Genomic DNA, 15,196 nt, shown 5'->3' with positions numbered 1-15,196 from the left:
CCACAAAACAAACCAAAATGGTTATAAATTAACACTACTCAATTAACACTACGCATATTTTTCATCTGAATGAAACATTAATGTTTAAATGTTAACGTTGTTGGTGCCGTCTTGACCAGGACTCCCTGGACGAAGAGATGTTGTATCTCAATAGAATATTTTCCTTGTTAAATAAGGGAAATAATAATAATAGTAAAAATAGTACTAACAATTCTCACTCAATAAATAAATAAGTTGGTGACACTTTTCATGGCAATAATTGTAACTTACCGTTTTAAAATCAAAAAAGGTTTTGCATTCCACTATAATCTCAAAAAAGCATTTCAGTGTATTAGTGTTTTTATCATGAAAACACCCTTGCACAATGAGCAGCTCGAGCCATGGCAGAATCTGAACCCAGTAAATAAACTCGGGTCGAGGTTTGGATATTGTTGTTGCCGGGGATGCCGTGAGGAATCGAGCCAGTGTGCTTATCAGTGGGCCTCGGCTGGAGCTGGAGCCTCCGGGGACGCATTTACAGTGCAAATGTTATCGTTCGAATCACACTTTAAACAGTCTTTATCAATATATAGTCATTCAAGGTTTATGAGCTTTGATAAAAATAACCACTAGCTTAGCAGGGTCATGCTAACCCTCCTTCAGTTCGGCTGTGGTCCACATGAGCTTCTGACGTTCGCCACAAATGAAGACAAATTTGCCCAGCAGACATAACATTCGCTGATTTGATCGAAGAAAAAAAGCAAAACAAGAACAACATATTGACTTCTGACGCGAGGGGGTGAGTGATAATGCGCCTCCAGCAGAATCTTATCATTCTATTATCTTTAAAATGCCAGGTTATCATAATTGCTTACTTAATAATTCTATAAAACCTCCTTGAGCTCAACCTTTGCCTGGGTAGTAAACTGGTGGAAGTACTTTTGATTTCTAGATTGAAGACGATGCTTTTATTTTTGCATTGAACAGCATGTCATTCATCAAAACTTCCTCTCAGTTCTCCTCCATTTTCTCGACTCAGTGTACATACTGTAATCACACAGACGATAAGCTGTGATAGTAGTGACTCAATTTGATATATTTAGTGTCAATCACTAGCAAATGCTTAAACACTGTTGTGACATCCCACAGACTATTTATGGATTTGGGGTTAGAATAGTCATTCCCTTATTTGCAAAGACATTTTAGTAGAGAAAACAAATGCATTAAAAAAAGTCCCAGATTGCATGCATTTTTTTATTAAATTAACAAGAAAGAAAATAAAACTTTTATGTAATAAAAGTGAAATGTTAATGAAAGCATAAGCATTTCAGAGTTTCTTTAACTTAGTAGCATTTTACGATCTAAAATGTGGTGAGAGCACGGTAAGTGCTGGAATATTTGTGCATCATCTATTGATTTGGGGTTCAACCCCGGCCTGTAAAAGAGAGATAACACAGTTAGCCATTAACTTGAGGCAGGGGTCACGCTGCAAGTTTCACATAGGTACACAAAAAAAGAAGAAGAAGAAAAAAAAAAGATGGACTCTGGAATATTGATTTCTACTCTACCCATTCTCTCACCCTAAGAGAAAAGAAAATAAGAAAACTTGGCTTTAAATTCTACTTCTGCGGTGAGATAGTGCCCCTGCATTCCGGTCTACTCCCTTCAAGGTTGCTGGCATTTGGCTAGCAACACCTGACAGATGCAGTCTTGTTTTGGTTCTTGTCTGAAGGGTCTTTGTATTCCTTTTGAACCCTCTTTTGTGTAAAGAGACCTTGCACAGAGTATCTTCTGAAAGTTTAACAAGTGAGTGTTTCAGTTTTATGTGGAGCATAGCTTAGCACATTTAGAGTGTATCACTTCAGTCATTAAACTAAATGAATAATACTTCATTTTAAATAATTAGATTACTGTATATAGTTAAAATGTTTAATTATAAATAATAAGTAAACTTTAGTGAATGATTAAATATGTGAAAAGACATTAATATTTGAAATTAATATTATTCAACTGCACTGACATTTTCACAAAAGAACAAAATTTGAGCTGGATAATGACACTAACTTTATAACGTCAACACTGTTATTAAACTACATTAAATTAACATGAATGAACTTATTCTTCCTCCCAATCAAGTTCTTCAGATCTTTATACCTACTTATGAAATAAACTAGCTCATAACTCATAAACGATTAACTAAAAAATAAAATGCACTTTGCGACTTTGACTGTTATTGAACTAAACCGAATCAACACTGATCTGAGCTGAATAATGACAATGTTTGCCATTTTTAAGGATCTAAACAATAAAAAATAAAATGCAATGGTCCCAGTGCATTTCCAGTTTTACATTTAAATTTCATAACTTCTGAGAATCCTAAAACATCCTTATTTTGATGACAGCCGTGTTAATGTTATTCACAACTGAAACACCTCCTGTTACCATTTTGAAATAGTTTGATGAGAAGCAGGAAATGTTCATTGGTCAGTGACATCACCGCATTGAAATGGTCTATTATCTTCTGTAGAGCTGCTATACAGCTTAAATTGAATTAGTTTCATAACTGATGAACATTAACACTGTTGTTTTCCTGTTATTATTGTGAAGCTGCTTTAGCACAGTCTGTATTTTATAAAGTGCTATATAAATAAATCTGACTTCAATTTCTAAAATTACATAGTAATTCCAAATTTCTCAAATCAAAATGTACATTTATTTTAAAATCAAGCTATTGATTTATTTCCCTGTTATTGCATTCTTTCTAAGCAAGTGTGAATGTAGTTCATTGGTGATTCATGAGAAGTTTAGGCAACTCGGTACTAATGTCAAGGTTATTGCACTGCGTGGGAATGAAACACCTGGTTTCAGTGCTGTCTGTTGGTCAGACTGGAAAATGGCTGAGAATCAAGCTGTCACCTACGGCTGCTGCTCTTGAGTCCTTTCTGTTTCTTTTAAAATCCTGTCCTTCAAAAACACTACTTTTTTTCATACAAGAAATCAAACTATATTTAAGTTGATTCGCCCTTGTGGTGCATTGTGCTAGTTTGCATTAACACTGTAGCATGTTAATACTGAATAATGATTATATTAGTTAGACAGCAGATATATGTAATATAAAAAAAACAACCTAAAGCATTAACTGCTAATACCTGTGTGTGTTTTAGCTCTGGAGACAATGAAGCTGCTCCTCAGATAATGCAATTATATGTGTGTGTAGCGTTTTATGTGTGTGTGTCGTGTGGTGTGTGGTGTGTGGTTGTCAGCCCTTCTGTGTGTGTGTGTGTGTGTGGTGTGTGTGTGTGTGTGTGTGTGGGTTTCAGCTCTGGAGACAATGAAGCTGCTGCTGCCCGCTCAGATAATGCGATTATATGTGATCTAATCGAGGACCCTAATGTGACATAAAAGGACAAAAGACAACAAACTTCTGAAGGTTAAGGAAAAAAGCATATAAGAGTAGACAAAGAAATATTTTTCAGGAACTCTCCAAAAAGAACACCAGTGCTGTGAATCTTATACCACTAATTTATTAAAGCATTTTGTGTGAATGGAATGTAGGTCAATTAGCTCGGGCACATGCTATTCTCAAAAAAGCTTGTATGATACTTGATTATTTCTATGTTTATTTAAGGGGACATTTGGTTTTTCGTGCTAAATGCTAATCTATCTTGATTTCAGTCGGCATTCATTGCAGAAAAATTATATATACATACAAAAACATGTTTACCAAATTATATAACTACTGCTAGACAAACTTTGGTATTATAATATGGAAAAGATTACTGAGATTTGTATTTTTTAATACCCATTATTTTAGAGCTAATCAAAAAACTTCTTTGTGGAATATCTTGTTTGCACACCTTACTCAAACGTCCCATAATGTATTTTGCTTTAAGAGGCAGAAAACAAAGTCCGGCACCACACACAACTTTACCCAACAAAGAATATAAAGAAAGAAAAAAAGAAGAATTATAAGAAGTTTGTAGCAGTCGTTTGTTAATATCTTTAGCAAGTCCAACGTAGACCAGGCGCATTGTGTGATTCTCTGTATTACAGATTTATGTATTGTTGTACTTCCTTTATAGGACTTTGTCATCAGTTTTCCAGACGCCAATAAGGTTTGTACTCAGAGCTCAATGTTACCTGTACATTTTTGCTATGGATTGATATATTTCTCTTGCAACGTTGTGCAATTCACAAAAACTTTGACACTGTTTTGATAATGTCAATTTACACATACTATTAATATACTCGACAGTTTTTAGGCTGAACCTTTGGAATGGTTTGAAAGTGATTCTTCCAAAGAAAGAGTTAAAGAGTGTAGTTCACCAGAACAAATGAAAATAAGCCCGTTGTTTACTCAAGCCTCAAAGCATTCTAGGCTGTATGGGAACTTTTTCTTCAGGACGGAATCCAGTCGGATCGTGATATTACATATATCTGTCGCGTTTTGCGTTCCCCTCCAAGACTTTCCGGGGGTGTAAGCGGCATGTTGGTTTGTCAACAGTCCAAAGAAGTGAATATATAAATGACACTGATCTAATAATCACTAAAAAGTCCTTCACACGGCTCCGGTGGGTGAATAAAGGCGTCCTGTAGTGAATCCATGCATGTTTGTAAGATAAAAATCTATCATTAAAACGTAATAAACCAATTTTTCTCAATTCCACGACACTGTCATACGCGGAAGTCATGCAGGCGGATGACATAGGACATCTGCATCGTGCACGCGCCTCTGAGATATGCAAGAGCAAAGGAGGAAGCAAAGTTTCCTTAATTAGCAAAGGAAGACCGGTCTGCTCTTAGCTTATATCGAAATCCTCCGACATTTTTTTTACCAAATCCTCATTTTGTGCTTCTAATTTGTGACCGGAGTTTTGTTTTTGTCTCTGTGTTTGTCACTAATCACGCAACGCCGACATTTTAATGTCATCCGCCGGAATGGCTTCCGCGTATGACAGTCAACGGAAGAGAGAATTTTTTTTTTATTGCGTTTGAAATATGGATATTTATCTTACAAAAATGCATGGATTCGCTGCATGAGGCCTTTATTCACCCCCCGGAGCCATGTGAGGGACATTTTATTAGGGATGCGCGCACTTTATTTCATGTCTTCTGAACCTAACGGTTAGAGATTTGGACTTGTAACCAGAAGGTCGCAGGTTCGAGTTTCGGTGCTGGCAGGAGTTGTAGGTGGGTGGGGGAGTCGGATGAATAAACAGCGCTCTCTTCCACCCTCAATACCCATGGCTGAAGTGCCCTTGAGCAAGGCACTGAACCCCCAGTTGCTCCCCGGGCGCTGGATATATAGCTGTGTGTGTTCACGGTGTGTTCACTTCTCACTGCTGTGTGTGTGCACTTGGCTGGGTTAAATGCAGAGCACCATTTCGAGTATGGGTTACCCATACTTGACAAATGTCACGACTTTCTTTTTCTAAAACACCCGCTAACCCCCATTTGAAAGACTTGGAGGGGCCAGGACAATTTTTTTATATAAACTCCGATCAGATTCATCTGAAAGAGAAAGTCACATACACCTAGGATGCTTTGAGGGTGAGTAAAACACAGGCAAAATTTTCATTTTTGGGTGAACTAACCCTTTAAGAATGGAAAGGGTCATTTATCTTTATGTTGTCATTGTGGCGATGCTTCCTTAGCACTTGAAGACTGTGTATAAAATTATCAAAATTTAAAAGACGAAACTCATTTTCAGTACCTGGAATAAAAATCTAATTTCCTAATTGTACAATACATTCCAGAGTTAAAAAGCCTTTAAGTAGTAAGATAGAATAGGCCTTTAAACACAGCACCACATACATAGAAAGAGTTCTGTTTACACACTCCATGCATCATCCATATGCTGTTCTGAGATCCACCACATACAAAAAGTCCATCTGCTGTTCTAAAATCCACTACATTCATACAAAACTTCTAGACTATATTCAGACCTAATATTTACCTCATTAGAGCTGTCAAAAAAGGATTCCAATGAGAAATAGTTGTAATCATAATTTTGAACCATTCCAGTGTGATTCTTATAAGACTTAACACACTATATATAATATATATATATATATATATATATATATATATGTGTGTGTGTGTTGTGTGTGTGTGTGTGTGTGTGTGTGTGTGTGTGTGTGTGTATGGAATGGCCCCAAAAATATGATAAAGTAAATTGTATCAATTTTATGATAAAATTATAAATAAATTTATAAATAGAATCCTGTACAGTTTTCTTTATTGAAATCCTTTAGGATATATTGACAAGTACATAATTCAGCTTTTGGTAATTCACACAAAAATTAAACTGGTTAGGTTAGCTTGTTTGTTTGCTTTTTTGGTCCCACTTTATATTAAGTGGCCTTAACTACTATGTACTTACATTTTAATTAATCATTTTGGTCCCACTTTATATTAAGTGGCCTTAACTACTATGTACTTACATTTTAATTAATCATTTTGTACAATGTACTTATTGTGTACATACATGTTTTTACATCACTGTTGACCCATTCCTTACACCTTAACCAATTACATCTGTAATTAATTTCTGTTATTACATTTATAATTAAAATCCCTACCCATTCCTTACACCTTAACCCACCCTTAAACCTACCCATACCACCAAACCTGTCCCTAACCTTACCCATATTCCCCCTCAATAGCAGCAAAAAGTGTTTTGCAATACAGTATGAACACAATAAGTACATTGTACTTTTTTTGATGCAAGTACATAGTAGTTTAGGCCACTTAATATAAAGTGGGACTGAATTTTTAAACTCTATTCATTCCTAAAATGAAAATCAGTGGGGATTAGTGCTGTTGTGGGGGCTATTGAATTTCATTGTATAGATAAATATGTGTTCCACAGCAGAAAAAATAGTCAAACAGGTTAATTTCTGGGTGAACCATCCCTTTAAAGACCAGTTCTACAGTTCTAAGTGAAGCCCACAAATCAACTGCTAGTAAAAGTCACCTTCCACCAATTAACAATCACACAGCGGTATTTTCAAGCAAAGAGCTCCACTGTTGAATTGCGAACCTTGATAAGAACAGTGAAGTGGCGCATCGAGTAGAGATGACCTGGTCAGCAGTGTGTGTCACAACAGGAGACGGAGCCTTTGGGTCATCAGGAGGTTATCCTGACCCATGTTTGAGTCCCGCTGGCAGTGTTTATCAAAGCACCGAGGCAGGAGTCACGCCGGCAGGCAAGCAGGGGAGTACGGGGCTGTTGGTGGGGGGATGGAAGAGCTTACTGAAGGTGTCTGTCAAGGATGGCGCTGCTCACCCTCTGCCTGGAGCCACAAGGCCATTATGGGGGAGATAGATAGTCCTTAATCGTGTTCCCCTGACCCTGGCAAGGGAGGCGGTGCCGTAACTCCTTACCTTTTGGCTAAATGAGCAACAGTTGCACCTGAATGCTCATAAAAGCCATATTTATACCAATAAAATCTCCACTCCCCGTCTGAAAATTCCATATCCGTCATCGACAAACAACCCCACCCTCAACAGACTCAGATTCACTTGACGATATGCTTTTGTGCTTTCTCATAGCTTGACACCTCATGTTCTTCTCATAGACCACTCCGCAATCACCACCAGCAGGCCCGTGTCAGTTCAACTCTATTAGGGAGCCACAAATCTGGGGTCCAGTTAAATATTAACAAGCCCATATAACCACGTTACTGATTGACACCTCATGTTCTTGAAAGATGCATGGCGACCCGGGCCTTGTCCTCTACAGGTGTTTTCTTATCCGTAGACAATGTTTCAAATGTCTTGAGAACACACTGCCATCCGTTGTAGCTTCTTCAGACCTGTCTCTTCACAGCTTCTCTCTACATGGCCTACAAAAAGTGTAATGTGCCATTGGATTCCATTTTGTTCTTAGATTTTCAAGGGACAGAATCATTTTTTTAAACCCATTTTATCAGAAACATACATATGATGTTGACATTTAAACTAGTACTGTCAACCGATTAATCACAATTAATAAACGATTAATCCCAAAATACTGATTAATACGTTTTTGTTTACATAATATATGTGCGTGTACTGTGTATATTTATTATGTATATATAAATACACACATGCATGTATATATTTAAGAAAAAAATTATGTTTATATATAAAATATATTTATATGAAATATATGTAAATTATAAAGTACATGTAAATATTTTCAAAATATTTACTGTATGAGTGTATACATACATAATAAATATAGCACAGAACACGCACATATATTATGTAAACAAAAACGTTTATTTGGAAGGGATTCATGGCGATTAATCGATTGACAGCACTCATTTGAACTCATATTTTATACAGTGTATATACAGAGTAAATGACCTCTCAGCACTTCTATGCACTTTCCCCATCACCTAGAGTCATTATAACAGAAACACATATTCCATTTTGGTGTATTCATATTTATTTATATAGCCTGGATAATTTTAGATACAGTTCATGAACATTTATTCTATAAAACCACTATTTTGACTATATAATGTAACTTACATAGAGCTCAAAAAAGAGATTTTGAGATTTTCAGTCTTGTTTGTCTGGCACCTTGGTGATCGTGAGTGCGGTGTAACTCCTTCTAAACTTACATAGAGCTAAAATAGATTTTGCTGCATATCTAAGAACTAGTGTTGCAACCAAATTAGAGTTAGATACAAACAAACTTACTGTACAAAAAAAAAATTCCTGTAGCTGTGGTTTTCAGATTTTCATCATAAAAAATATGCTGACAATATTTCAGGTACAGAATGGCATATTGATGTCTGTATATATATATATATATATATATATATATATATATATATATATATATATATATATATATATATACACACAAACATAACAATTAATATTATTAACAAGTTTAAGGTATAAGCCTCTCACCAAAAAATGAGCATAAGTTATACTTGCTAAGAGAATTTTTGTTCCAGTTACATAGATGTATTAGAAATATTTTTTTTCATACATGACTGGTTTCAACATACAGACCGAAAGGCTATGGCAGCATCACATATTGTCTTCTCAGGTTGCTTGGGGTGAGCGTTACATTTGCTTATCTAGTGAGCCCTTTGTCTTTTAATGGTGGGTTAGTGGTGGGGGGCGCTTTACACAATGGTAACAGGGAGAGTGAGCGCTCTACAGCTCGTGCCCTTTGAATTCCACTGTTGGCTTGGCTTGCAGACCAAAGGTAAACACAGGTACACGGAACTGCTTCAGTGCTGTTGTTTGTCAACACCTCATAAAAAATTTTTTCAAACTAAACAAATCAACAACGTCTGGTCAATGTTTTATGTCAGGATTTCTCTATCAACTTCTAACAGGATAATGTGAGCCCTCTTCTAAAGAATGAGAAAACATGGAGACATGGGAACATTGTGAAATGGCAAAAATGAAACGTCAGTAGAGTTCCAGTTCATGTTTCGTTTTGGTTCAGATGACAAAACTTTGAAAGAAGTCTTAGCTAATGGTTCATACCAAAAATTGTGCATGCCTGCAAATATATAAGAATCAGCTTTATCGCCAGGTATGTTTGCACATCCGAGGAATTTGCTTTAGTGACTCTATAGAACTGTTAAATATGTTGGAGCTGTGGCTTAGCTTCCCAGTGTGCCTTAATGTATCCAAATTTAAAAAGTCAAAATCATATCAGAGCATTTCCACTTATGATTAGATAGTGTCAAAGATGACGTATAAGAACATTCAATCTAATACATCATATACCATCTTAGCATCATAATTTGAATGATCAAGGCCAGAGCAGGTCACAACAAAGCAGATACGACTCCTCTAGCTGTATCCTATATTCTCAACGCATATCTTGTTTCTGAAATCTCTTTATCGAAGGTTTAGAGAACCCCTGCTTCTTTCTTCAGACTTCTTATTCAGTCTGCATCTTGTTGTTCTCCCCAAACATGAATCTCCAATGGGACCAGGCCTCACAGCTATGCATCAACCTATCAAAACAAATAGGCCACAAAGCTGACAAGGGGGAGTAATGAAGAGAGTTTAGAGGCTAGAGAGAGTAGGTTTAGGGCATTAGGGGGTCATTGATGGGGTGGGAGGAGTAGATCGTGCTGGTTCCTCGTTAACTCTTTGGCACTCTTTGGGGATTTTGACTGACAGCTATCATGAGGCTGATCATATAGGAAAGTCTCCACTGCTGTACAAAGTATAATTTGCATTATTAAAAATAAATATTTTCCCCCTGAAACATTGTAATTGTAATTTAATGATTAATAATTGTACTACTATATGAAAATGATTCAAGACACTTGCAATTCTTTGTTCAGTGGTAAACAGAAGAAACACCTGAGCAATGGTCTTCTGTTGGTGAACATCATGACGCATGCTACTGGGAGCAATGTTTAGATGAGTGAAGAAATGAACCTCAAAACATTTTCACTTCCATGAACATGGAGCCCCAGAGTTCTCCCAACAATCACAAACCAATAGCATTTCAAAGGTGTTTAACAGCCGGTGCAAAGCTTTCAATGACAAGCCATTTTGAACCACCATAATGAACCCCAAAGCTCCTTATAAATTTTGGCCAGATTTCTTTCTGAAATGATAATATGTTTTAATTGACTTGAAACTGAAAAAAAAGACTTCTTTAGTGTTTGTAATTTATATAAGTTATATAGTTTTATAAAGTCTAGTATAGTTTATGTCAATAATTTGTAATAATTTTTTGTTTAATAATTTGTAAACAAAAAAAGTACTATGCTCTTAATAAGATAATAAGAGGATCTCTTAAAAAGACAATTCACCCCAAAATATGGTCATTTTCTTGTACATGTTGTTCTAAATTGTCTTCAAGAATCAAGTTATAAACAAACCTGAATGAAATCTGGGAGCTATAGCAGATTTGCACTCAATAATGACTTTATTTACTTGAATAAAGACTATGATCATATATTAGCTAACAGACTTTTTAATCAGATTTTTTTTTCTGCCCGAAATTCCATAAGTTGAGGTTTTTTTTTTTTTTTTTTTTTTGGTTTATCTGTTAAATTTAAAAAATGTAAACATAAAAAAACAATACTTACCCTTTTAATTTAAAAAAGGAAAATTCACCCAAATATTTGCTCACCCTCATGTTATTTAAAATTGTCTTCAAGCACCAAATTTTAAACAAGCATGCAATATAAACATGCATGAATGAGAAGGGAACTGAGATCTATAGCAGACTTTCACCAAATGTTGACTTAAATTTCGATCTTTTCATCAAACAAAGCATATGGTTTTGGTCATATGGTTTTAATCTTGTGCAATATATAATGCACGACTGATATGGACAAGTTTGTCTTTTCTCCATTTTAAGAGTTTTGCAGCTCAAGGTAACTGATGCATTGTGTGGAAAAGAACATTCTATTCAACTTTTCCTTTTGTGTTGTGTGAAAATGTTTTCACTTTTATATTCTCCCCTACCTCAGGCTGTGTACGTGCTAAAATCAAGGTATTGATTTTAAAAAATACCCTGTTTTAAAGAGTGACCGTTCTAGCAGTCTGCATACGTGCTGTAAAGACATTACATGGAAGTGCTGTATATCTGTCTGCAGCACAGAACTCTGATCTCCCACGCCTCTCAAAACCACTTCACAATGTTAGCATTATATACAGCAGATCTGCCTGATACCACTCCTTTTCTGAAGTTCCGCTTCTTCAAGACCTTGGACAAAAACAAAACCCAGCAGCACTGCGGTCTGGGCACTTTTTTTTTTTTAAATAGGACAGAGAGAGAGCTGAAGGAACAAAAATTAAAAACCAATAAGTCTGCAAGTTATTAGAAGGAGTGACACATCATTTTCAGTGTTATAAAGTATTACAGCTTTCATTCTCTCTTTCTTTTTTCCAAAGCAGAGAGCAGATCCAGACTCACTTAAACAGTAGTGAGTCCTTCTCTTGTGCCTGGTACTGCGCTGAAACTGAAAGAATGATCTCCATTTGACTGTTTGATGACCTGATAAAAACATAATTGAGAATGTAGAATGCTTATGTATTTTCTGCCTAAACAAACCGTGGTCATGCCACAGAAACTAGGCTCACCTCTATTGTGTGTATGTTTTCAAACATGTGGAGCATGTTTAAGTTCATGGCTCTTACAGTAAGACCAACACCAGGATTGTGTGCTGTGTGTGTGTATATGGAGGTCAAGAGGACAAGAAGAATTTGTACAGGAGAAACAGTGCCATATCATGGTGCTCATGTTTCTTCAGACCTCACTCCATTAGAGCAGAGGGAGATCTTATCGTAACTAAAGTGCACAGCTTTGTTTGCCAGACAAAGAAATGGAAAGAAAACTGTCTGAGGCATGGCAACATTTTTCCATGTACACTGAAAAAAAAAAGGTAACCTGAAAAAAAAAAAAAACTGATTTTATTCAAATATAAAATATTATTTAATGTTGCTAATGTTCATTTATACCAACAAAAATTATTTGTATGGGTTAAATCGGGTATAAATAGCCTTTTAATTGCAGTTTACCAAATTTTTACAGTGTAGAGGTGAAAGGTAAAGTCATTTAAAAAAATGAAAGATCTCAAAGCAATCCTCTTTTTAACAATTTTTAAAATGAAAAGGTTGTCACATTTGAAAATGTTGTTATTAACCAGGCAAATTTACAGTATGGATTTTACTATTAATATTGAACTATTAGGCTCTCTGTGAGATGCCTCACTCATTTGAAACAGCAAAATAATAATAATAATAAAAATTAATAATAACAACAAAAATTATATGTGAAAATAATGTAAGAGCATAGTTACAGTAGATTTACAAAATTAACGCTTAACAATAAGAAACACACACACATACAGAGAGAGAGAGAGAGAGAGAGAGAGAGAGAGAGAGTCAGAATCCAAACAGTTTTCCATGGGTTGTTAGGCAGTGAAGAGCAAAGAGCAGTCAAGCACAATAGAGGACCTATGAAAGATGAGCTAGGATTACAGATAAGAGTCCCAGTCATTAGTCATTTGATTCAAGTGTTTAAGAAACTATTAGAGCTGCACATGATAGTTGATAGGGTCTATTCTCTAAATACTCCAGATTTAATGATGACTGTTTTCAGAAAGAGTTCTGTTGATTAATAATTAAAGATAAAACTACTACTATTACTACTAATAGAATTTAACATCATAAAACTTTATTAGGAGAAGTACATGCGTTTTATAAGGAACAGCAACAAAACACTATATCACAAAATAATATAATAAAAATAATTCTGAAATAATATTACAAATTGTAAATATTATCAATAATAGCATCCCCAGCATCTTAGGAAAAGCCATTTGGAGAATGTAATAAAATAAAATATAATAAAACTAAATAAAATAAAATTGTTACTGTTGAATACATATCACAATGATGACTTTTTTGTTTTATACTGGTACAATATCAGTTATTCACATATATATATTCAAGTTTAGTATCATTACAAACACTGACATTGTTTTTACAAGTTTCTTTGCTGTATTGCTTTTTATTCTAGTCTTTGAAAACTGATTACTTGGATTCACATGAAACCATACTGACGGGTTCTGGAGCATCTTGCCCTTTTGTATGAACAGGATGAGCAAGTTGTTCTCATACTACACTACACTGTGCTACATTTCAGTACCTTCTAAACCTTCAAAAACACCACAAAGACAAAATAATTAAACCAATATGTTACTTAACCAACTACTGTCTGTATCCACTACTACTGCTGCCCTCCAAAAACAAAACGCGATGAAGTTAACACTCTTTGGGCCAAGTTGTTTTTTCCATACACCATCCAATCAGCCTCCATCCTGTTGGGCTGTGGCTGTGTTTTGTCTAGGGGGGAAGGTCAGTTTTGTGGTACAGACTGCGGCTTTTCCCTGAATCAGCTGTTTTAGTGGCAGTGAACGCTATCTGATGTCTATTCTGCCTCGTGCTCCATCACTCAGGCTTGAGATCTGGGCAGTCAAGCCGGTTTGTGTGACTTAGTGAAATCGCACACACATTAATCGCATCACATGTTAATTGCGGTAATCTATTTCAAGATTATTGGAGTATATTTTACAAAAAAAGATGAGTAAACTGTCTACTTTACTAATCTCACATTTAATTCAATATGTTACTTGCTGTTTCTGTGTAATTATTTGTGATATTTACTAGAAATTTCGGAGTGGCATTTGTTTTTCGGAAGTAAATTCTACAGTATTTACAAGTACAAGTATTTCTCTTGTATTGTTCTACAAGTATTTATTTTTTTCAGTCATTGCATACCTGCAAAAGAGTGCCCACCAATGTTTTCAGTGAAATATCTACTTTTTGTTTAGCTAGAAGAGTTTGAATATAGCACTTTTACAAGGTTTGTTTATTTATTATTTTTTTTTATTTATTTTTTTCACTGAAGAAAGCAAGCCATAGTTTTGGAATGACATGATAATGAATAAATAAATGATGACAGAATAGGAACTAACCCTTTAGTAGCATATTAGATATAGTAACAATTCGATTTTAAAAACCATGTGTGTAATAATTATATATGATTTTTTATAAAACAGAAAATTATATAGAATACAATCATTTGAAATAATTTAATGTGATTTAAAATTATTTACATTCACTATTATACAAACCTGCCAAAGGACTCAAAAGACATACAACATTGTTCTTTTGAACTTCCTCTACAGTGCTTCTGTATTTCTACTGAATTACTCTTATGTTGAGAGCAAGAGCAAGAGAAATGCAGTTGTCACAGTAGTGAATCACATGACTCCAACAGGGTGTGACCGAAGATCTGTGAGAAGGTTGTTAACACGTTTACCATCGAGGCCTCTCCCACTCGCCCCCATATATATACTCACACACACACACACACAAGTTTTGCAACCAAGTGATAAAAAAACAAAAACAAAAAAATTTCAACCCTACACCTCTTTGTTTAATCATCTACTATTGCAAACAGCAAAATATATGCCTCTGACCGTCCCTCGCAATAGATGACAGTCTCTGACTTTTAGTTCAACTGGAGAAGACAGTGCCAGGCATAAAACCATAACATTTGTTGTAAACCATAAGTAAGTAGGTCAGATTTTAATGTAAAGGGAAGGAGAGTGAATTACTCAAATGTAAGATGCAACACAAGTGTTCTATTTTGTAGAAAAAAAAAAAGTTTTATTTAAAACCAACTAACTGCCAGTGTCATCCTGAAAGTCTTGAGATCTTA

Source organism: Cyprinus carpio, chromosome B2 (assembly GCF_018340385.1).
Source record: "Cyprinus carpio isolate SPL01 chromosome B2, ASM1834038v1, whole genome shotgun sequence".
Taxonomy (NCBI): domain Eukaryota; kingdom Metazoa; phylum Chordata; class Actinopteri; order Cypriniformes; family Cyprinidae; genus Cyprinus; species Cyprinus carpio.
The sequence above is the reverse complement of the archived record's forward strand: the minus strand, read 5'-3'. Positions refer to the sequence as shown.